The following is a 26,180-nucleotide window of genomic DNA, read 5'->3' as shown; positions in this document are numbered from 1 at the left end:
GTTCCAGGATCAAGTCCCTTTCAGGCTCCCCTTAGGGAGCCTGCTTCTCCCTCTGCCTATGTCTGTGCCTCTCTCTGTGTGTCTCTCATGAATAAATAAATAACATCTTAAAAAAATAAAAGACAGCCCTACAAACATCAAGGACAACTGCACATTAGGAAAACACAACAAAGAATGATCTTTACCCATTTGAGACAATTCAAAGTCCAGGGTGGTGGGACGTTATGAGATGAGAGGATGAGATGAAGTAAATGGGGCAGGCAGGGGTCACATCACGCAAGTCTTTGACTAAAATCCCTAAATAGTAGAAAGTAAATGATATTAAGTCTGAAGCCTTTGAAAGGTAGTTTCTTTAATTCTTTTTTTTTTTTTTTTTTTTTTTTTTTTTTCAAACCACTGGCATTTGATTTAACCTGCCTGGGTAATTCTAACCTAAATGGGTTTGAAAACCACAGCCCTAAAATATTTAAAGAAGTACAAAATTTTCAACCTGAAGCTAGCAACTTAGGCTCCCTATGACCTCAAGATTCAGCCAGCTACCCTCCCATTAGACGCACACACCCACACACACGCACACCACATTTTTCTTTCCAGAGCTCCTTATTTAGCTTGGTATTTAAACTGTTTTTCATTCAACAACTAGAAATAACAAGCACAGCATAAACATCAAGAGTTTAAAATCCAAGCTCTAACATCACGAGCTATCTGTCCCAGGAATTATCTAACCTTTCTAAACTCCGGTAACAGAATCTGAAAAGTTGAAGTGTTTATGTCATAGGATAGGAATGAAGCTAACTGAAGTTACAAAATTTTGAAGATAACACAAGGACGTTTTCTAAACCACAATGTTAGGAACATATTAGCTGCTCTGGCAGTTATATGTTAAAATAAGTTAAATGCAAATATCTGGTTATGGTGATTTTAGTGTCAATACATTTCAGTAAAAGTATTAATACATATTTATTAGCCTTGCCCCAATTTTGAAAAGAGTGATCAGGGAAGAGGCAAACAATGAAACAAAATGAGCAGAATATGCTGGCTTTACAAGCTCGTTTCTATTATTTTAAGATTGTTTTTAAAAGAGAAATCATGTGGAAACATTACCTTTTATTAGAAGCTTTACAATTTACTTTAACAAATGAGAGAAAAAGGAGTCCTTTCAAGATTAATAAAAAAGGAGAAACGTAGATATTTGAAATTCAGCATAATTCCTGTTTCCTATTTTCTTTGATCTTAGTAGGGACAAAGAGAAGGTACACACTGAGCTATTTGGTTTTACTTTGCTTGACTTATGAAGTCTTCTGTGGTTTTCATTTAACATGGAGGATTTCTTATAACATATTCCCATGAAAATCATTAAGACAGTGCTGTATATTCTGAATGAAATGGGAAAGGTTGTTAATTGGTCAATGTTGATAGTTTATTTACATAAATCATGACCCCATTAACTAAATATTCTCTTCCTAAATAGCAGCAATTTTAGATCTGAATTATCTAAATAATTGACTCAATTTTTCATTTTAGCTTGCCATTATACACACAACCTTTGACTTAAGGATGAATATGAGCTTTTGTAAATTTAGCTGACATTACCAAATTACTTATTTTCTTAGTGATTTTTATCTAATTGGAGTCTTAATCTGAAATAACTTATTTTCCTTAACCCCACAGCAAGTCACTGCTGACTTTATGCTTTAAATTCCAAAATATACACTAGATATCAGTGAGATGTTGGCTGGCTTACTAGAACTCAGTTGGAAAATGTAACAAATTTTTATCAAAAATAAAATAAGGCAGAAGAGAATCATGTTTTTTTGAATGGACAGGAATTAAAGCAAATTTAAAGAGCTTATTTTCAATGGTATTTGTGACGATGAGTTAGTTTATTACTTTAACATCATTGGTTCTTTATTAAAAAGTATAAGAGCAAATAAATGAAGAAAATTATGTTTTTTATTGACTTATTTCCTAGAAAAATAAGCCATTTGATCTTCAAATGAGTCTGCCTGTTTTCAGTTGATTTCTTAAGTCTTGCCTTAAATGATTTTTTTTTTTTTTAACTCCAGTGGAATAGGAGGGGAGTGTTCTTTCCCGCTGTTTTATGGTTAGCATTCCCACTGACATAGACAGCAGTAATTAGTCAGAACAATACTTATACTATGATGTGAGCTTTCCCTACTGACAAAAAAAAAAAAAAAAAGATCTGGAATTTTTACTTATCTGGAGCTTGAGCTTGAGTTTCTGATTTTCTTCTCACCAATTTTCCCTTGTGGTTAGATCCCTAGAAAATAATGCCATATTTGATTAATTGCATCATTTTTGCATTTGTGGCATGTGAAACAACTTTTGTTTATATTTGCAAATTTAACTGAACTTATCTGGGGCTCTTGAAGTTCTTCATCTTTAGTGGTTTGTGGATCACCTACCAGTAGCAGAACTTCCTGCAATAGTAGAAATAGGCAGATTTCTATCCTGTCAGCCCCAGACTATAAATTGTGGGGTTTGGCTGAGAAATTTTTGTTTATAAAGGTAATAAGTGATTAATGATTTGTAAAAAGTTATAAGCATATATATATTTATATTATTTCACTTAATATATATATTAATTTATGTATTATATGTATTAATTTATGTGAAATATATGTGTATATATATATACAAAGTGTGTGTATATATATACATAAACACATATACATCTATAGAAAGCTTTTCTTAATATATAAGAAATATGTAAAAAAAGAAATATGTATACATATATAACTTTTTATGTATGTAAAATATATATTATATATATATTATACATATATGCCTTATAGTTGAAGTATTACTTTGCATTTGAATTAATATATTTTATTTTATTTTTAAAAGATTTTTATTTATTTATTCATGAGAGACACACAAAGAGAGGCAGAGACACAGGCACAGGCAGAAGCAGTCTCTATGCAGGAAACCCAATGGGGGACTTGATCCTGAGACTCCAGGATCATGCCTTGGGCCGAGGGCAGGTGCTAAACCGCTGAGCCACCCAGGTATCCCGAATTAATATATTTTATATGAGAATTTCACTAATGCCAGACATTTTCAGTAGTTTTATATGGACCAATAGACCTGTAAGGATTTTTCATACCCACTAATCACTAATGTTTAAAACCATTAATTGAAGAGCTGATTGGAGTCTGCATTAGTTTCTTAGGGCTACTGTAACAGAATACCACGAACTTGGGTGACTAAACAACAGAAATTTATTCTCTTGCAGTCTTGAAAAATAGATATTTAAAATCAGAGTGTTATGGCAAAAATGAACTATTGGGACTTCATAAAGATAAACAGCTTTTGCACTGCAAAGGAAACAGTCAACAAAACCAAAAGACAACCTACAGAATGGGAGAAGATATTTGCAAATATCTTATCAGATACAAGGCTAGTATCCAAAATCTACAAAGAACTTATCAAACTCAACATCCGAAGAACAAATAATCCAAACAAGAAATGAAGAGACATTCCTCCAAAGAAGACATCCAAATGGTCAACCAACACATGAAAAATGCTGAATAGCACTCAGCATCAGGGAAATACAAATCAAAACCAATGAGATACTATCTCACACTGGTCAGAATGGCTAAAATTAACAAGACTTGAAACAACAAATGTTGGCAAAGATGTGGAGAAAGGGGAACCCTTTCACACTGTTGGTGGGAATGCAAGCTCCTGCAGACACTCTGGAAAACAGTATGGGTGTTCCTCAAAGAGTTGAAAATACAGCTAGCTACTCTATGACTCAGTAATTGCACTACTAGGTATATACCCCAAAGATACAAACGTAGTGATCCCAAGGGGCACGTGCACCCTAATGTTTATAGCAGCTATGTCCTCAGAAGCAAATAGCCAAAATATGCAAAGAGCCCAGATGTCCATCAACAGATGAATGGATAAAGAAAATGCAATATATATATGTTTTTCCTTATGACCCTTTGAGGTATGCTGTGAACCTCCTCCAGGGTCTGTAAGTAATTAAATTTTCTCCTTTAGTTTCCCTGTGGTCTTTGTTGAACCAGGGCTCAGCATCCCACATCCTGGGCTCTACTTAACAAATGTTAATTTAACAAGTCACAACAATTAGACACTCAGTTTACGATATTTTGTTACAGCAGCCTGAACTGGTTAAAGACAAGATGTAGACAGAAGCATGCTTTCTCTGAAAGCTCTATGGGAGCGTCCTTCCTTGTCTCTTTTAGTTTTTTTGGTAGTTGCCCCAAATTGTTGGCATTCTTTGCCATTCCTTAGCTTGTAAACATATTACTCCCACCTCTGCTTCTGTCTTTAAGGCTTTCAACCGTGTTTCTGTATCCAAATTTCCCTCTTCTTATAAGGTCATTAGGATTCTCTCTAATCTGGCATGACCTCATCTTAATGATTACATCTGCAAAGACCATTTTTCTAAATAGGGTCACATTCACAGGTATCAGAAGTTAGGACTTGAATTTAGGGGAGACATAAACCAACCCACAATAGTATCTGTATAATTCATATTAAGTGAAATAGGGAAAGGATTTTTTTTTTTTTTGTCAAGAGTTGTTCTTTTTTTCTAGCATTTATCTAGTATTAAAGTAAACTAAGTTTTTTTTTTTCCGCCAAAGATAATAAATAGATTTTTTAAAAATTCTCTAATAGTTCTTCATTGATGTTTTCTATAATGATAGAGTCTTGGAACCAAAGGAAATACAAACAAAAGTAGCAAGCAAATAATATGGTCCAGGATTCATAATTGAGTTGTAAAGACAAACCATATGTAAAATAGTTAACAAAACAAGCGTGGTATCATATGATAACTGACACAACTGTGTGATACAATAAGGGTATGGGAGTAGATTGGAAATAGGCAAGGCCAAGTGGCAGCCACCACTGGGGGAAATGAAGTGAAAATCATCTTTCTCATTCCCTATTTCTGTGTCCAACAGTTTCCTTGGGACATAATGATACATTGTCTTTGTCACAGATACCAACTTACTAGCAACGTAGTTTATATAATAGGCTTAATGTTCTTTCAGTAACTACTACTATTCAGAACTTCCTCAAACACCTTGTTATAACTAGCCAAGAGATACCGTGTTTCTTCATTTCTCTCCCAGTTTTGTTAGTAATATTACTAACTAGCCTGTACTGATCACCCCTTACCTGTCCACGGTTTTCAATGAGATTTAAATTTTCCACAAAGCATTTAGAAGTGGGGGGAAAAAGCCTGTTTACTTAAGGATCAGTACCTCCAATAAAAAGAAACCACTGAGAAACCACTCGTATTTTGTATGTTCTTATCTTCAAACAGACATGATCATAGAGGGCATGTTCATCCACTTCTTTAGTTGTGGCTTCACTGTCATGGCTAGCGTTCATTACTTAGCTGTTTACAAAGGAACGGTTGAAATTGTGTTGGGTTTCAAAGCATTATCCAAACCGGTGAACTGTGTATTTCCAACACTCCATGCTCAGTAGGACTCAACACCCTACTTCACTGCCTGAGCTTCTCTAAACAATTAGAAACAAGCTGCTTTTGACTGTTCCAACTTAAAGTAAACTAATACTTTTTGTTGACTTACTTACCATGAAGACCTTGCCAGAAGAGTGGGAGGTAAAAATCGTTTAATCAAATGCTTTTGCTTATTTAGGAGAAAAATGTCAAAATTCATAATAATTTTATAGTTTGCCTCTTTGGCCCTTGCAAACTCCTAATTCTTTGTACATTTAGCTGTAAACCTATTCACAATATAAACCTTAAACACACTATGATTTTGTGTTTGTTTTACAAAGGGATAAAATGCATAATAGAGTTTGCAGTGGGTTGAATTGTCTCCCTCCAAAATTAATGTTGAAAGTCTTAACCTTGGGATCCCTGAGTAGCTCAGCGGTTTGGCGCCTGCCTTCGGCCCAGGGCGTGGTCCTGGAGTTTCTGGATCGAGTCCCACATCAGGCTCCTTGCATGGAGCCTGCTTCTACCTCAGTCTGTGTCTCTGCCTCTCTCTCTCTCTGTGTCTCTCACGAGTGAATAAATAAAATCTTAATTAAAAAAAAAAAAAAAAGAAAAAAAAGAAAGTCCTAACCTTTTGTTTCTATGAATATAACCTAATTTGGAAATACAATATTTTCAATGTAATCGAGTTAATACAAGGTCATTTGAATGGTTTCTAACCCAACATGACTAGTATCTTTACAAGAAGGGGGAAATTTAGACACAGGTATATACATGGAGAAGAATGCCATGTGAAGACGCATAGATAAGGAGAGGACAGCCATGTGACATGGAGGCAGTTTGGAATGATGCATATACACAGGCAGGGAATGTCAAGGATTCCAGAGGCTAGAAGAAGTAGGAGATATTCTCTCCTATGGGTTTCGGAGGGACAGTGACCCTGGCAACACCTTGATGTTGGACTTCTACCCTACAAGACTGTGAGATAATACTGGGATGAGCCACCCAGTTTGCGGTAATTTGTTACAGACGCCCTAGGGAATGAATACACTATTTTAAAAAAAGAATTTCCAAATTTCTGACTGCTACCTCTGATTTTCACTTTCCTCAAAAATCAATTAATTCTAAACAGAAATTTAAGAAAGTGGTAATAGAACTGTGAAGTCCTAATATAAAATATGTAGCAAGAAGCCATTGAGTATTTTTGAACAGGGGTTGACATGGTTAAACTTGGGGTCATATATCTAAGATTAGATATATGCTTAGGTCTTAGATATATGCTTTAACCTCATTAGGAGTTTAAAAATGGATTCATTAAGTAAAACTAGAATCCCTGTGAAAGGAATGGAGGAAAAAGGGAGAAAAGAAGGAAGATACATATGATGAAAACAATGAAGAAATGAAGAAAGCATCCCCAAACAAATAGTAATAAGATATAAAACAATAATGCTGATGAATTTAGAAATGAGAATGACATAAAATAGATTTGAGAAACCTTAGAAAGAAGAATCGACAAAATGTATTTACAAAATACACACATTTACATTAATCTAGGAAATGAAAGGGTGAAGTTAACCATGGCACTCCAAGTTGAGTGAATAAAGATAAAAGTAGTTGAGCTGATGATGGATGGCAGGCAATTGTTAAGAGAAACTTATTTGAATGAGATACAAAGGAGAAAATAAACAGCTATATTTTGACATATTTGACTGAAGGTATGCTGAGTGTATCAATTAGATATTGAATTCAGAAAACAATTACACAGACCTGGAAAACAGAGGTATGATTGGAACAGAAGCTGGCAAAGACCAGCTGCCTGGAATAACTAAATATTAACAGTCATTCTAGCTCACCCAGTATTTTGCTGTCATTCTTAGACTTCGATTCTCATCCTCATTTTTTGTTTCTTTGTTGATTCGTTTTATTTTTTATTTTTTTAATTTAAATTCAATTAATTAACATATAGTGTTATTAGTTTCAGAGGTGGAGTTCAGTGATTCATCAGTCTTATAGAACACACAATGCTCACTGTACCACATTCCTTCCTTAGTGCCCATCACCCAGTTACCCCGTCCCCCCACATCCCTCCCCTCCAGAAACCCTTGGTTTCTTTCCTATGATTAGCAGTCTCTTAGGGTTTGTCTCTCTCTCTCTGATTTCGTCTTGTTTTATTGTTCCCTCTATCCCCTATGATCCTCTGTTTTTTCCCCTAAATTCCACATATGACTGAGATCATATGATAATTGTCTAACTCTGAGTGACTTCTTTTGTTTAGCATAATACCCTCTAGTTCCAAACACATCATTGCAACTGGAATTAATTCTTTTTTTAATGGTTGAAGAGTAGTCCATACTATATATTGTACTATATATACATATAGTGCTATATACTATAATATATACTATATATTGGCTATTGAAGATATTGCTGCTATGAACATTGGGGTGCAGGTGCCCCTTGAGATCACTACATTTGTATCTTTTGGGTAAAAACCCAATAGTACAATTGCTAGGTTGTAGGGTAGCTATATTTTCAACTTGTTGAGGTCCCCCTCATTATGAGGTGGCTCCTAGAGCCCCAGTCTTCACATCCGCATTCCAGGCAGAAAGAATAATGAACAGAAAGAAGCAGAGGGGGAAAGCCACCTCCATCAGTCTTTAAGAGTTGTTTTTTGTTTTTTTTTTTTTTTTTTTTTTTTTTGCGTGTGTGTGTATGTTTTTTCAGGAGCTTCACCTAACCCCTCTTTCTCACATTACCTATATGCAGAGAAGGAGGGGAAACTTAGTTATTGGTGGAACTAGCAGGCTCTGCTGTGGGGATATCCTGGCTTGTTCAGTTTATTTAATCGCTGAAATATGATCTGTTTCTGATTCCTTGCCAGTGGATTAGCTCCAGTGCTTTAAGTATTTTTCTTTTCAGATATTTTAGAGAAAGCCTGTAGAATCAAGCCAGTAAATCATGAAGTGCAGTTTTTTTTTTTGTCTAAACATATGCTTGTTTATATGCCTTTGTGTATATTTCTACTTTCTGAAGATTGATACAAATCATTTTTGTCATCTGTTTTCAGCAGTCTACTTTTCTTTTATATCTTACATTAACATAAACAATTAAAAGTTGACTTCATCTTGAAGCTGTGAATACATCATTATTTTATCTTTGAGAATGATACAACCCATTTATTTTTTTTCTATTCTACTTGTCAACACAACAAAAGGAAAAAACAGTGACTTTCAAAATGTACATCATTTGAATGTTTTGCTCAGACTATCATATGACAGCATAATATCCTAAACTATATGTCAATCACAGTTAATTATTTAATTTCCCATTGTACAGAAAAAAAGTTTCCTCTTTTACACATTTTCAAATTAAAAAAAAGGAATAATTTTTTTTTCAACATTCACTCAGCAAATATTTACTTAATTCTTTCTGAGTGCCAGACACTATGCTCGGCTGGATTCAGTGGCAAATAAAACAAGTTTGGAACCAATACTTTTCAAGACGTTTGTGTCAGGGCAAGTTATTTTATCTACAATGTATATATACACATATATGTGTGTGTATATATATGTGTGTGTATACATAAACATGTATGTGTGTGTATACATTTATATATATATATATTTGTTCATAACTTTCTTGGTGCAACATAGAGTATAAAAAATGAAAACAATGGAGACTGCATGATATGGAGGTAAAAGGTACCAAGTCGGAATTGTACTGCTTAATGCTTGTCTGGACCACCCATTTAGACTGCAGTTTCCTACTGGGTGGTGATATGTGTCAGGAGGAATTGACCCTTCTGCAGAAAGTGACTAAAAGTAAAAATAATAATAATAATAATAATAACAGTCAATTTATAAAGTATTTTCAGCAATATTTTCTAATGTAGAGGTCAGTGATTTACCGTTAAACTCGTCATTCTTGTTCTGTTTAAAATAATGTCTTAGCCGTTATTCGTCATATTGCTTCCCAGGAGCACATTTAACTCTCATCTAATTTATTTGATGCAGTGTAGATTCAATTGGCATGTTAGCAAATGTTCAGAAACATTATAATTTCATTTGGAATTTACTGAGTTGGCACAAAGAATAAGATAATGAGACAAGTGCAGATTTACAGCCTTCTGCCTCAAACATATTCATTTGAAATTTAATTCAAGAGGATTGTCTTAAAAACTACATGTAAAACAAATCTTCCTGTGTCAGAAGCATAAAGTCCTTAATAATACTTTCAAAATCTAAACAATTAGCCTATCTATATGGATTAATATGAAAATAAATTTGAAAATATGTCTTATAAAAATAAAAAGACTAAGACAATGCTGATTTTAACTTATTTTTAGTTCTTAAAAACCATTAGCATCATGTGCTGTGAATGAAATGTAAAGTTTCTAAATATAAGGAATATTGTTTCTTCAGTTTTCTACTTAATGCTATATATTATAAGAACACAGATTCAAAGTGATAATACATATATAGCAAAAGATGTTGTTATTCAAGATATGTTGAAATCCTCTTCTAATTTTTGTTGTATTACTATTGACTGCTCCCATTAAATTAAGTCATAAGATTACAAGTATCCTATAGAGGCAGAAATTTTTTATGGATTATGTGTAACAAAGTCAGCCTAAAACACTAAAAGACTACGATGATATTGAATCATATCAATCATCAGCAGGGGAACAGATGAGATATTATCAGACAGTAAAAGACCAAAAACATGTGAAACAAAACAAGTGTTGCATTAAGTCATAATTCAAAGCATTCTATCACTATGACTGCTAAATCAAATTAAACATTTGTTCTATTAATCAACTTATAGTTTTGTTATAGACATGGCTAATATGAGGTGTAGGTAAATGAAACATAAAGCAAAACATAATAAAGCATAAATAAGAAAAAAAAAGCATAAATAAGGTTAGACGACTTTCTGGAGAAATATTTGGGCTTTCAGAGAGGTTCAAAGATTTCTTCATCCTTAACTGATTTTAACCTTTATATCATGATCTGATCTAAAAGAAAGTGAAAATTTATAATAACTGGGAAATTGCTCTTTCCGTGAAGCGTGTGATGAAAAAGCTACATATGTTCTTAGTTATGAGTCAAAGACTACAAAAGCAGTATTGCAAGGTTTAATTAATTGATAGTATATTGATTTAATCCGATTATTTCTTTATTCCAGGAGAGTAGTGTTTACATCATCTCAAAGGATGAGCATTCTAAGAGCATTGGTGATGCCTAGCTCTGCATTGTGACCTTTCTAATAGTTAATTTGGAGGGATTTTTAAAAAGCTTAAGTGAAAGAATATGTTTATATATATAAACATATATAGTGTATATACACACACATAACATGTAATAAGAGTCAGGAAAAGTTAGCTATTGTTAATATCATAAAACACAAGACTGATTTGTAGAAAATTATTATAAATACTAATAAATGTTAGCTTATATCTGGGAGTTTCTAACCTAATCCTATACATAATACAGTTTTTATCATTTCTATACTCTTAATTTTGAATTAGTATTATTTTAGCAAAAGTTTAGTAGAGATTAAATACAGTATAAAATGACTTGATGTCTAAATTCCTTATTTTTATTTTTTTATTGTATTTAAGATTTTATTTATTTATTCATGAGAGACAGAGAAAGAGGCAGAGACATAAGCAGAGGGAGATGCAGGCTCCCTACAGGGAGCCTGATGTGGAACTTAATCCAAGAACCAACCGCAGGATCATGATTTGAGCCAAAGGCAGAGGCTCAACCACTGAGCCACTCAGGTGCCATATAAATTCACCTACTTTTAAAACTATCTTTATTAAGCTGAGATGAAATGCTGCCATTGGTATCTTCCTTTTCATTGGGAAGAAAAAGAAATGGTTGCGTTTGATATAATGTTTTTATAACTTACCTAAAATTTGCAATCCACTCATAGGTTGAAAGGCCATTAAGAAGTATGTTGGTGACAAAATAGTATGCTATAGAGAATTATAACCATAGTGATTTGCTGTCAAATATCAGTAAAGTAGTAGCTAATATAAAAATCATTAGAAAATGATTTGATTTGCAAGTTATAAAAAATGTTACTTCATATCCTGGAGTTTCCAATCAAAGACTATGTATAACAGGTGCTTCTCATGCATTTTTGGCCTGTGTACAATTTGAATACAGCAAAAGATCCCAGGAATTATACATCTAGGAAATAAAAGGCTATGTGTTGATTAATTCGCATAACCCATAGACCGAAGCCTAGATTTAATAACGCACATAAGAATTCTTTCCAACCCTACAATTGTTTCTGCCCTAATATAAACCTCAGTGCTCAAGACGTTTGTCTACAGATCATATATATTGTTTCACAAGATGCAGAAGAGTGAGTTGTATTTACTTAATCAAAAAGTCTGTCTCAATTCAGGGTCAATATTTTCTCCCACTATATATATTATGACCGCATATAAGGATACTACAAATAATTTCCTAGTCAATATCTAAAGTTCCAAAAAGATCCAAGTAAATAGTCAAGTCGTATAATTTATATGAATATTTTGAATGCATTTACTTGCTAAGCATGGGAGGCAGTTTATATACTAAACATTTAAAATACAACAGGGAAAAGATATAATTATGAAGGAGTTACAAGTAAAAAGCTCTGGAGAGAGAACATAAGTTACAGAATGGAAAAGAAAAAGAAAAAAAAAGAAAAAAAAGATGAAAAAAAGAATGGAAAAGAAAAGGGAAACATCACAATAAGAAAGGACACAATGGAGCATTTACTAGAAGAATTCAAAATAAAGTTGCCACAGAAAATAAAAGATGGCACTTAAATTTGAATTTCAGATAAATTAAAACTGCATGAGAATGCTCCAAGCAGTACTGGTGACACCTACACTACTTTTTTGTTTGTTTGTTTTTTCTGAAATACAAATTTAACTATATTTTTATTTGCTAAACCTGGCATTCATTCTCTAAACAATAGAAATGAAAGGAAATAGAAACTGACAATGTTTAATAAATTAATAAATACAGGATAATGGAATATGTATGGGCAATCCAAATGATGTGGCTTAAAATTAAAATTCATACTATTACTTAAAAAAATTTTTTTTTACTTAAAAAAAATTTTAAGGCAAAAGCGTATGTAAGTGATGGCCATATTTTCATACCATAAGGAGAATCTCCATAATCATGGAGATTATTTACATTTATAATAAGCTTCATATATTTTCTGAATATTTCACATATGTCAACAATTTAAACTATCAGTTTAATAACTATCAATAATAGGAACAATTGTTAAAGTACAGGTGGTTTTTTTTACTAAGAAATTAGTTTCTAGAGAAATGTCACTTGCTTATAAACCATAAGAGCCTTTTTCACATTCAAATATTTTTTACATATTAACAGACCACTTTTCTTCATTGATGATAGCATTTGGAAATATTAATGGAATATTGTTTATAAATACAGATGCTACATACATTCCCCAAACTCTGAAAATTGCTGATGACAAAGTTCACAAGTAACTATAAACATTTAAATAAAAGCCAAAAATACAGCTGGTGTGTTTAGTTGTTAATGCTCGAAAGGAAATATTTATATCCATTTTGTTTTAATCTAAATCCATTGTACTCAGAAAGCTATACAGGAAACTGGCTGTATTTTTTTAAAAATTAGATATATTATTTCATACACATTAGGCGCACTATCTAGAACTAAGTATGAAATACATCTTGGGTCATTAAAAAATTAAAAATTAGCAGTTTCCTTTAAATGCCTACTAAGAGGGCAGCCCCGGTGGCGCAGCGGTTTAGCGCCGCCTGCAGCCCAGGGTGTGATCCTGGAGACCCTGGATCGAGTCCCACGTCAGGCTTTCTGCATGGAGCCTGCTTCTCCCTCTGCCTGTGTCTCTGGCTCTCATTCTCTCTCTGTGTCTCTATGAATAAATAAATAAAATCTTAAAAAAAAGTATAATAAAAAAATAAAATAAATGGCTACTAAGAGATCTCTCACACACAGGTACACCCACCTATATGCCAAAAGAAATGATGAGAAAGAAAAAAATATATTTTCTTTATATTTAAAAACCACATATAGTTTCACAAACTTAGTACCTGTGACATTTGAGGCCAGATAGATAATTTTTAGAGTGTAAGGGGTGGTTATACTATGTGTTATAGAATGCTTAGAAGCATCCCTGGGTTTTACTTAGTGGATGTCAATTGTACCCCTTAGTTGTAAAAGTCAGAAATGCCTCTAGTCGTAGCCACACGTCCCCTGGTGAGGGTCAAGAGGAGAGGGCAAATCTGTCTTTGGTACTGTAATATATCAATTTGGCCACCGATTTAGTCATTACCAATACAGCTATTAAGCCTATTTACTCAGGCCTTCATATACACTAGTTGCACACCACCTGTAATCATCATAATCACAATACATAAATGCAATTTATTTCATTTTTACGTATTCTTCATTTTTTTCGAACATTGAAAGATTCACAACAAAATTGAAGGGCTGTATAGAGATTTTCTCATACTCTCATATATTCTCTGCTCACACACATGCATAGCCTCCCCCACTACTGGCATCTCCCACCAGACCAGTACATTTGTTACAACTGGTGGAACTACACTGACACATCAGTATCACCCACAGTACATAGTGTATATTAAGTTTCACCTTGGTGGTACATATTCTATGGGATGGAAAATTTATAGTGATATGTATCCATCATTATGGTATACATAGTATTTTTACTGTTCTAAAAATTCTCAAAAAAATAAAAAATAAAAAATAAAAATTCTCTGTGTCCTATTTATCCCTTTCCCCTCCTCACCCTGGCAACCAGCCATCTTTTCACTATCTTGATAATTTTGTTTTTTCCAGAATGTTTTATAGTTGGAATTATACAGTATGTAGCCTTCTTAGTATTGGCTTAATTAATTTAGCAACATACATTTAAAGTTCTTCTGTATCTTTTTATGGTTTAATAGTTCTTTTTATCTCCAAATAATATTCCATTGCTTAAGATGTAGCACAGTTTACTTATCCATTCACTTACTGAAGGACATCTTGGTTATGTCCAAGTTTTGGCAATTACATATACAGTTGCTGTAAATAAAGTGAACAAATAAGTAACTTTATGAATAAAGTTGGCAATTAGTAATAAAGTTGCTTGCGTTTTTGTGTGGACATAAGTTTTCAACTTCTTGAGTAAATAACTAGGATTGTGAGTGCTGGATCATATGGTAAGAGTATTTTTAGTTTCATAAGAACTTAGATTTGTTATTGTTCCCTGGACATTTTATCTATTTGGATTGGATATTTAGAGCCCTTTTTAAATGTGTTATTTTTTTAAATCTTTAGGTTTAACAGGTAGATCCTGCCTGCTTTTGTTGCCATTCTAAAGACAGTTCAAGTTTGGGATTTTTTTTTTTGTAGCATGATTTTGGTCTGGTTGGTTTCTCTGGAGCTGTGGGGCTTCCATTGTTTTCTGTCAGTGTTGCCTGAAGGGGCATTCTTTTGAGTTAGTGTCCTCTGTAATCAACATGTTGCAGAAAAGCATTTATACATGGCATCCAGAGAAGAGGTAAATGAATAATCTGGTGGTAGTGTGGTGGAACAAAATATGTTTTAAGGGAAAAAATATGTGTTTATGTTTGTGTTTATATGATTAGAAATCATCATAATAAAAGATATATTCTGAAAGCACAATATGTTCCTAATTTTTCATGTTAGGGATGGCCATGCTTAAGGGAACCTAATTTTGTTGTTACAGAAGTGCCTACAGGAAGAAATTTAGTTGCAAGTAATATATCAACTATAAACCTGTCACACAAATTTCTTGGGATTTTAAAAGCTTGTAGTTAGTCATTAAATTACTATTACCCCATTACATGACTTTTTATTGCTTCATCAAAAGGAAAACTGATACTAAATAGTATAAATGACTAAGCAAATAAAGTAGAACGGCAATGAAACTTAAAACACAACACACAACGGTAAGAGTCTTTACATTTCACAACAGGAAAACTCCTCAAGCCATGTCTCCACTCCTCCCGAACTGATATAAATGGCTCGTGGAATAAATGAAGCCAAATTATAATGTCAGCTGTTAATTAGCATCTGTCTTCAGGTTAATTGTGAATTTAGAGAAAACAATAAAAACAAAGAAATAAGGGAAAGTTAATCTTCATAATTTTTTAACATTGACTAAATCATTTTCAAGTTAAAGAACTACATTAATCTAGAAAAGACCATTTCTTAATAGCACATACCCACTTGAAAGAATTTACTTGATATTGAGCAGTCTCAGGAAGCAATTAATTGCAGTCTTTGAGATCTTGAAACATAAAATAAAAAGCAGGAAATCCTTTGTCTAAAATTATATTAGAAAGAGAAAAAAAAGCAAATCGAAAAATAAAATTATGTTGGGAGAAAAAATAGTGTTTGGAAAGTGCCTGAAAAAGTGTCCTATAGAACTTCTTCTGGTTAAATTATATTGTAACTTCTTTACATCACCTAGACTATAAATTAATTCATAAGAGATTTATTTGCAAATCTTTGATTAGATAAAATAACTGTTTTTAGAGGATGTAGTTACCTCTTATTCTCAACTCATTTGAATAAATTCAGTTGTGATGAGGTAAAAGGGACAATTCAGGGAACTGTTCCAAGGATCTTCAGTTAATGACTGCAGTGAATGAGAATTTTCTAACAGATAAATACGGGGCTCTCACGATCTGTGGTGCAGAAACTCCATGGCTTCATCATATGAGATGAAAGTCATGCTGTGTGCACTGGCTAAACATGACCATGTTTCCCACGAAGGGCAGAACCACTCATCTATTTCACTGCCATCTATAGTGTTTTGGGACTAGCTTTGTTTACTTAATGTGGTATTTTCAAAAAGTGTATTTGGGTGGATATTTGCACTCAATTGTCATGTATTGCATATAACTAGGAGTAGAATTTCTAGAAAAGAGAATTTCTGTGTGTTCATTTTAGTGGGTTTTGATTGTTACATCTTGATAAACTGACTTTTTATCATTAAAAAATGTCATTTTTTATTCATTGAAAATACTCATTAATGTAAGCTCTTTTTCTCCCTGGTGTTAATATAGCCACTCCAATTTTTATTTTGATTAGTATTCGCATGGCATATTTTCCCATAACTTTACTTTTAACTCTAGATAATTTATAAAGCATAGTTCTTGTAAACAGCATATAATTGGAAATTTTAAAAATCACCAATTATTAGTATTTAAATAATCACCTTAATACTAGTTTTGTTTTTCATCTAGACTTTTTTTTTTCTTTACTCTTCCTTATCTAATTACTATTGCCTAAACAAGCACTTTTTTTTTTATTATTCCATTTTTCATTTTTACTCACATTTTGGTGACTCTTAGTATTCTTTCATTGGTTATCCCAGGAATTAATACATTCTTAATTTATTATAGTTCACCTCAAATTAGTAGGGCCTCACATCCAAAACAATGCACGAATCTTTCAACAGTTAATTTCTTCTATTCTTGCCTTTTTTTCTATTGTTCCCACATACTTTACTTTTATTTCTGGTAAAAATCCAAAATGCATTTTCTTTTTTGTAACTATAAACTATAAGTAGTCTTTTACAATTACTTTTGTATTTACTCTTTTTGGAACTTTTATTTCTTCTTACTCTTTATTTCCTGTTTGTGATCATTTCCCTTAAGGCTGAATAATTTTCTTTAATATTTCCTGTAGTTCAGATGTGTTGGCATTTTTTCACTAGGCCTTTTAAAAAAAAAATATCTGAAAACGCTCATATTTAACTTCATTTTGGAAGATTATTGTGATTATTGTTCCTGAGTATAAAAATCTAGGTTGGCATTGTGGGGTTTTTTCCATACATTAATAATACATTTTAATATTTTCTGATATACATATCACACAAGTTTCTTGGGATTTTATATATATAAAAACAAAACAAAGCCCCCAAACCCAACTCTATAGTTTTTTTTTGTTTTTTTGTTTTTTTTTTTTTGTTTTGTAATGTAGGCTCCACTCCCAACATGTGGCTTAAATTCATGACCCTGAGATTAAGAATCACATGCTATACTGACTAACCGCCAGCCTCCCCATGAACTCTGTAATCTCTGCTGAGAGATCAAATATTATTGTTTTACTACAGGAAATGTCTTCTTTCTCTGGTTCTTCTTTTTTTTATTTTATTTTATTTATTTATTTATTTGAAAGAGAGAGAACATGAGCAAGGGGAGGGGTAAGGGAGAGGGAGACTGCTCATTAAGCAGGGAACCTGATGTGGGGCTCTATCCAAAGACCCCAAGATCACGACCTGAGAGGAAGTCCGATGCTTAGCTGACCAAGCCACCTAACTGCTCTTCTTTCTCTGGTCATTCTTAAGATTGTTTCATTATCTTTGCTTTTTTTCAGTTTGATTATGATATGGTTAGAAGATGTATTCTTTATCCACTTTTGTTTACCTTTTAAATTCATGAGTTTGTACTTTTATCAAATTAGGAAAACTTCACCATTCTTAAAAATATATATATATATCCATGTAATTCCCCTTTTCTTCTTGTATTCCAATTACATGTAGGTTAAACTTATTGACTCTATATCACATTTGTTTCATTTCTGCTCTTTTTAAAAACAATATTTTTCTTTCTGTAGTTTATATTTTCTCAACTAGTTTTGGCTTTATGAATTTATGTTCTAGTCTGCTGTTAAATCCATATAATACTGCTTAACTTGATATAGTTTATTTGACTTTCTGGAATGCACATTTATTTTGTGTAGATTTTAAATATCCATTGAATATCCCATTGTTTCATTCATTTTATCCATATCTTCTATATTTAAAAACATAGCAGTTGTTATTATTTTGAAGTTCTTGTCTGTTGACTTCAGTATTAAATTATTCTACATCTGCATTTAATGGCTAGTTTATTTTTTAATCATCAATCGTTTCTGCTTCTCCATCTAGTTAGTAATTTTTAAACATATATTGGAAAAAAATAAACATATGCTGAGTATTTTGCACGATATATTGTAGAGATTTATTTCTGCGCATCACATATTGTGTTTTGTTCATCCAGCAATTAAATTACTGGCAGTTTATTTTATTTTGCTAAGACTTGGTTTAAAGTTATAGTAAGGAGGGTCTAATTCAGTTTTTCCTTCATTGCTACTATGTACTCCTTTTTCTTTTGGGGCCTGGCCTTTCTTGCTTTTAAATAAATCACCTGAGGAGTTAACAAGGTCTCTCTATTGTGACTGAGCCAGAACCATATCTCTCCAGCTCTGTAGAAACACTTGAATTGATTTTTAGCTCCCATATCTCAGCAGATGTTCTATGCTAGGTCTTTTTTTTATGGCATCCTGGGCATTCATAGCTTAGGAGTTGGCCAAGGACTAGAAAGAAACTTTTACATGTTCTTGGAGTTCCTTCTTTATGCAGTCTTCTTCTTTTTTTTTTTTTAAATCTGCCTCCAGATCTTATTAACATCAGGAGACATAAATTCTGATCTCTCTTCCCTCTGACCAGCCAGACATTAACTGTATCATCCAAAGACAAGAGGCGTACACAGGAGTAAAAAACGGCAAAACTAAATTAGACCTTCTTTTCCAAAATAGGAGAGCTCAAATTCTCCTCTGGAAAATCTCTGAGAGCATTATGAAGATATTACTTTCTCCCAAAATAATGTATACATTTTGTGTGATTCCAAACAAAATACTAAGAGATATTACACAAAACTTCAGAGCTAAGACTAAAATTTATCTGGAAACTTAAATAAAAGAAACCAGAAAACTAATACAGTAGAATTCTCTTTTTCAGAAATACACTCCCATGTAAAAGAACCATCTCGAGACTTTTTAGCTTTGGATAACATCCATTTATTTGGTCTACAATTTGGGCAGGACCCAGTGGCACAACTTACCTCTTCTTTGTGTGGTGTTCACTGAGGTAGCTCAACTAGCTGTGAGATGGCTTCACTCATTCATCTGATAGATCATCCTGGATGTTGGAACATCCGGGGGCCCCTATTTTTTCCCTTTGTACTTTCTTAATCTTCAGCCTCTCTCTTTCTACATGTAGCCATTTTCTGAAGCTGTGTAGTTGGAACTCTTAACCTGGAAACTGCTTTCCTAGAATAAAATCAGAAAATTGAGGTCTCTTAAGGTATAAGTTCAGGAATCCTAGACAATCACATTTATTTGTTAAATTACTCAAAAAAAGTGACATGGTTTGAGAAGATGAATAGGAGAGAAAATAGACTTCATTTTTTAAATTTATTTGTTTACTCATTCATTCATTCATTCATTCATTCATTCATTCTTGAGAGATAGAGAGAGGGGAAGAGACATAGACAGAGGGAGAAGCAGGCTCCCTGCAGGGAACCTGATGTGGTACTGGATTACCCCACCCAGATCATGCCCTGAGCCAAAGGCAGGTGCTCAACCACTGAGCCACCCAGGAGTCCCCATAAACTTCATTTTTAATGGAAGAAGCATGTGCTTATAAGAATGGCCATTTTCACAGATAATCCACCACAATTAGCCTCATGGTAACAGAATATTTTTTCTTTGTACTTAAGTTGAAATATAAGCTTTGTATCACCTTATACTCTGTTTATAACATTATTATATATAAAAACAAGGGTTCTTTAGTGAGTGTTGATCACCACGTGGAAATCTACATCTAGGGACTCATGGGTGGCTCAGTGGTTTAGCGCCTGCCTTCAACCCAGGGCCTGGTCCTGGAGACCTCGGATCGAGTCCTGCATCAGGCATCCTGCATGGAGCCTGCTTCTCCCTCTGCCTGTGTCTCTGCCTCTCTCTCTCTCTCTCTCTCTGTCTCTCATGAATAAATAAATAAAATCTTAAAAAAAAAGAAGCCTGTATCTAGATTTGCATGGCAGCATATCTGTACCAATGGTATGCTTTACTTCACTGACACACTCCAACCTGGTATATGAAACTTGTTTCTCCTCTGAGCAATCTTGGCAGCTCCCACTGGCCAAAGGGCTCCTGTTATTAAGAGATAACTAAATTTTATTAAAAAAAAAAAACCGCCTATTTGTAATAATAAAAGCAATAAATTTCTAGCATAGAAATAGATAAACAGAGAATGCCCAGAAATAGATATAAATACATTTGAAGTTTACCTTTTTACCTTTTAATATTAAATATGGGAAAAATTGACACTGGGATAATTGATTGTATATTTAAGATAAATTTAGAGCTCTGCCTCACATTACAGCAAAGTTTATTTTTATAAATTAGTTTATAATTTTATAAATTACCCACAAGCAATTTTAAATAAATTCTGGAATATTATTTAAGATGCTATTATTTTATCATCTTTCAATAAAAAAAACATAAGATGTAAAGTATAAATGTCATAAATTTATATAAAAAACTGGTTTGATTGTTTAAATCTGAAATTCTGAATTCTGAATGAACAAAAGTAAAAACAAACAAAAAACCTCAAATGACATATTTGTGAAATATGTAACCAAGATAGGACCAAAATATTTAATACAAAGAAAAATGAACCCTATAAATCAATAAGAATAAGACATATGGTCTATTACAAATAAAGCAGAAGAGCACGAGCAAAATTATGACCTGGTGGAATTAAAAAGATCCCTGATCTCCTTAGTGATACACTGAAAATTATAAGCCATTAGAAATGGGGTAGCTAAATAAATTTCAGAATAGTACGTATGGCATTAATTTATTTTGTATAAATAAAATTATAAGCATGTATATTAATACGTATTTATATACATATACTTGTGTATATATAAAAATGCAAGCAATTACTTTATATACTTTATATATGAAGTATTATATATAATACGTTAGTATTTACTTTATATACTTTTCAATTGTTTCAAAATTTTAATTAGCAGTTATCCTTTTGTAATGTAACAAATGTAAAAATAGCAAAATGGTATTAAATTCTATTTGTGTTTCTCATTAACCACCTGAACATAGCAAATCTCCTAAATTTGAGTGTGCTGGTTTTCTAATCTACAAGATGAAGATAATTAAAATAGCCTCTACTGGTTTTGGGACAATTAAATGAGCTAACATATCTGTAAAGAGTTATATATGTATTTGGTCAATTCGGTTCTCTTAAGCATTGTTGGCTTTGAGTGTTTAGAAGGATATTTGCTCTTTTGTTCATAAACACATTTTCATTTGTGTCCCATGGAAAGCTCCAAGAGTTGCCATGTTGGTATTCCGTTCCTTCATGGCCAAAGTATTAGCATCATTGTTGAAGAAGCAACTTGTCCAGGAAAAATAATTTCTCTATTGTTTCAAACTATTTAGAGTTTCTGCTCTTTTACCTATAAAACAATACTCATTTTTTAAAAAATTACATCAGGAGAAATGAAGTCATCTATCGAAACCATTGCTCAAATATATCTGATTTTGCATATTTCTATTTTTTTATGACTCAAGTATTTAATGAAAATCAGAATATTGATTAAGTGCAGTGTGGCCTCAGGTCATATTCTAAGATTTTACTAGAAACTCATAGTTTTTGTTTCTGTGTTTATAGATATATGTCTATCTTGTGGATAAGATACTAAAAGAAATGGACAAATGCCCTGGTTCAACAACGACATTTTTTATTTGATATTCTAAAGGGCAAAGTGTCTCTTAAGTCTCTTTGTAAATGTATCATATATATACATTATATTATATATATTAGCCATATATATATCATATATATATATCATATGTATATATCATATCAAGAGAGGAAGTTGTAAAAGTAAAACCAAAAATATATTTTAAAGTTTTATCCTTCAAACAAATAGGTGCTGAATCACTGAGAGTCAGACTTTCCTTGAGTAATTGAAAGCTAAAATATATTTTCAAAATATTATAGGGCAAAAAATATTATAGGGCTATAGTTCTGTGGGGTAGAAGAGAAAAGATCAATGTAAAATGAGAACAGGAGAAATGGAGAGATGAAATAATTTCATTTGAATAAAACCATTCATCTCTTTTTTCGCTTATTATCTGGATCACAGAGACGGATTCTTCAGCTCTGGTTTTTCCCATCATGGGCCATGTGGAATACCTTGCATGCTGCCAGGTCTTCTGCTTTCTTGTTTCCCAGAAGTTTAAAGTAAGATGATATATCCGTATTTACATTTATCCAAGACGTTGTGCAGGCATCCCATTTTTTCTACTATTCAGAAATACAACATATGGTATAAGATTAAAAACAAAGAAAATAAAATTAAAAACATGGAAATAAATTTGTGTTTGTTTTGGATTTTTGTGCATATGCTTAGGCTTCAGTATATCTGCACCACACCATTGCTATTGCCCTCACACATGGGTCAATGTTCAGCACCCTATCAGGAGTACCAGAGAGTAAGTATCATAGATAATAAATATTTAGATTGATAAATTTTAATTTCTAAAATGGATGAGCATGAGACCAAGAAAACGAGATTTAACAGACTTAAAAGACATAAGTATGCAGTAGAATTAGCCAGGGATGCCTTGTGGCTCAGCGGTTGAGTATCTCTGCCTTTGGTTCAGGGCATGATCCTGGGGTCCCAGGATCGAGTCCTGCATCAGGCACCTTGCATGGAGCTGGTTTCTTGTTCTGCCTCTCTCTCTCATTCTCTCTGTCTCTGTGTCTTTCATGAATAAATAAATAAAACCTTTTTTTAAAAAAAAAGGAAAACCCTTTTCGTTCAGGAAACATTTCTTACAGCCTACTGTCATGGGGTTATGTGAAGGATGGTGTGAAGGCAATAAAGGAGAACCATGGGTTTTATATACCAAGATGAGAATGCTATGCAGAGTTATGTCTGAAGGCTCTGATTTACTTAATATGAAAGGTATACTTAAAAGTTTGTCAGGAAGTAAGGCTGGAAGATAAATCTATCAAAAATCTATTTTACAAGGTGACTGCAATGTGAACATTTTAAGAAACGCTAATCTTTATGGGTAATTCTATGTAGATATTGGCTTTTATTTTAAAAACACATATTTTTCAATGGATATCTGGCCTCTTTTCATAGTGTGATTATTGTGGACATTGCTGCTATAAACATTGGGGTGCAGGTGCCCTCTCAGATCACTACATTTGCATCTTTGTGGTAAATACTCAGTAGTGAAATTGCTGGGTCTTAAGGTAGCTCTATTTTCAACTTTTTGAGGAAATTCCATACTGTTTTCCAGATGAATGTATAAAGAAGATATGTACACACACACACACACACACACACACATACAAAATGGAACTCTACTCAGCCATCAAAAAATGAAATCTTGCCATTTGCAATGACTGGATGGAACAAGAGGATATTATGCGAAGCTAACTAAGTCAGTCAGAGAAAGACGATTATCATATGATCTCATTCATATGTGGAATTTAAGAAACAAAACAGAGGATCATAGGGGAAGAGAGGGAGAAATAAAACAAGATGAAATCAGAGAGTAAGACAAACCATAAAAGACTCCTAATCATAAGAGACAAACCTGAGGGCTGCTGGAGGGGAGGGTGGTGCGGGGATGGGGTAACTGAGTGATGGGCATGAAGGAGGACACGTGATGTAATGAGCACTGGGTGTTATACAAGACTGATGAATCACTGAGCTCTACCTCTGCAACTAATAATACATTATATGTTAATTAATTGAATTTAAAATGTAAAAAGTAAAAAAAAAAAAAACTAAAAAAATACATACATTTTTCCATTAAGTGAGAAGTCTTGCTGGTTGGAGTCCCATCTATAAAATAATGGTAAAATTGAGATTTAGTAATCATAGTAACATCTTTCAAGTGTGCACAAGGTTTCAGGTATGGTGCTAAGTGTTTCAAATACATTAACTCATTTAATTACCACAACAAACATGCATTTTGTGATGAGGAAACCAGACACAGCAAGGCAAAGTAACTTGCTGGAGTCAGACAGCAAAACCTAGTTTAGAATTAAAAAGCAAGAATGGTTCCAGCTCATGTTTAGACATTGATGTCACCTCGAAAGGAACGATTTGATCGATCCAATGGTTCTACACAGCCAATTTATTTTCCACATCCATGTTTCTTCATCTAAAAGCATATGATTTTCCACCACATCTTATAATATTGAAAATGTTTGAATCTAATTTAATCATTTTAATATCACAGACTCAGTAATAAATTGTTCTTTAATTCCACTCATTCTACCTCTTCTATTTTAGCAACTTTGTGAAATGTGGTCATAAGCACAAGCCTTTTCTAGCTTTTCTCTTTCTCTATCCATTCGACACTCACCGGTACATTATTGCAAAATTATTTTCCTAGTCCTGTATTATAGACGTGTGCAGTTGAAAAAGTTTCCCAGATGACTCTGATATAAATATATATATATATTATATATATATATATATAATATATATATATTTTACCTTTTGAGAAACACTGGATTAATTCAACCATCGGCCTCCTCCGCTCTGAGCCTGCACCCATGTTACTGTGTACCACTAGAGAAAACCAGATGATCTTGCAGATTAGTACCATAGCAAATTTATGGTATCCAAACTCAGAGGTAACCACAACTGCTTGGCAATCCTATTGCATTTTTCTTATCTGGCCTATTTCCCATTCCCCTCAGCAATTATTCCAGCCCTTCTTCATTTTCTTTAAATCCACAGCCCCAGTAGAGTCCATCTTACTCCATCAATTACTTCCATTGTATGCAGTATTTTTAGGCTTAAGCACACATACCACACAAACATACAAATATGTTTGTTTTAGGCTAAGCACACATACCCACACCCATACAAATATACATACATCAAAATTTGAATATGTATTATATACCTATATGCATATATAAGAATATATGTATATGTGTACACATATATGAGTTTGTTCAACTTTTGATACAATTAAATTCAACTTACTTCTTAAAAGATTCTCATTCTTTTATTTACACATTTTCGCATATTCTCACTTTCTTCAGCCATTTCTGTTTTGTAAGCACCTCCTTTTCTTAAATGATGAAACTCATTAGGACTATAACTAAATGTAAGGTCTTCCTCAGGAATCTGGCCTCAAGTCTTTTTGCTGTAAATCAGATGTGTTTAAACTATGATCTTGAAATGGACTTTAAGGAGCCAATAAAACTCCTGAAGCTATATCTTTATTTCTTAAAATTTTTTAAAAGATTTTTTTACTTGACAGAGAGTGCACAAGCAGGCAAAGGCAGAGGGAGAAGCAGACTCCCCATTGAGCAGGGAGCCTCATGTGAGGCTCTATCCTAGGACGCTGGGATCATCCTGAGCTGAAAAGCTGACTGGCCAGCTCACCCTGGAAGCTATACCTTTAATACCATATATATGTACCTATTTCTGAATAGGAGATCCAGAATTTTGAAGTCAGAATGTGACTCAATAAAGTTTATGAACCATTGTTCTAATACTCTCCCTGTGCATTTTAATATTGGCCTACTTTTCTAATCTCTGTTTGTCCATAGACAACTTCTAGATTCATTTTCCAGTTTGGACTTCTGTCCTGAGCTAGAACTGTGACTACTAAATTTCTTCATCTCTACATCTCACATGCACCTTAAATTGAACGAACCTCAAACTGAATTTATTAATTTTATTAATGAGTCCATCAAAGCCATTCTTTATATTCGTTGCAGTGCTTAGTATTTCTTTTTGATTCTTTCTTAGAATTGCCAT

The 26,180-nt window shown here is 33.0% G+C and overlaps 1 long non-coding RNA gene across 2 annotated transcripts in view; it reads right to left on the bottom strand.

The window, feature by feature from the left end:
* The window catches only part of LOC144291911 (uncharacterized), a 37,861-nt gene extending 12,886 nt beyond the window's left edge, over window positions 1–24,975 (bottom strand). The window contains exons 1-6 of one of the 2 annotated variants that reach the window (XR_013359461.1): window positions 24,900–24,975; window positions 24,198–24,239; window positions 22,571–22,681; window positions 20,402–20,499; window positions 19,410–19,617; window positions 186–2,281 (exon numbers count right to left, since the gene is read on the bottom strand). This is a non-coding gene — a long non-coding RNA (uncharacterized LOC144291911). The remainder of the gene's footprint in view (window positions 1–185; window positions 2,282–19,409; window positions 19,618–20,401; window positions 20,500–22,570; window positions 22,682–24,197; window positions 24,240–24,899) is intronic. The other variant, XR_013359462.1, reaches the window with a different exon arrangement.
* Window positions 24,976–26,180: the final 1,205 nt, after the last annotated feature.

The sequence above is a fragment of the Canis aureus genome, chromosome 20 (genome assembly GCF_053574225.1).
Source record: "Canis aureus isolate CA01 chromosome 20, VMU_Caureus_v.1.0, whole genome shotgun sequence".
Classification (NCBI taxonomy): domain Eukaryota; kingdom Metazoa; phylum Chordata; class Mammalia; order Carnivora; family Canidae; genus Canis; species Canis aureus.
The sequence above is the reverse complement of the archived record's forward strand: the minus strand, read 5'-3'. Positions and strand labels throughout refer to the sequence as shown.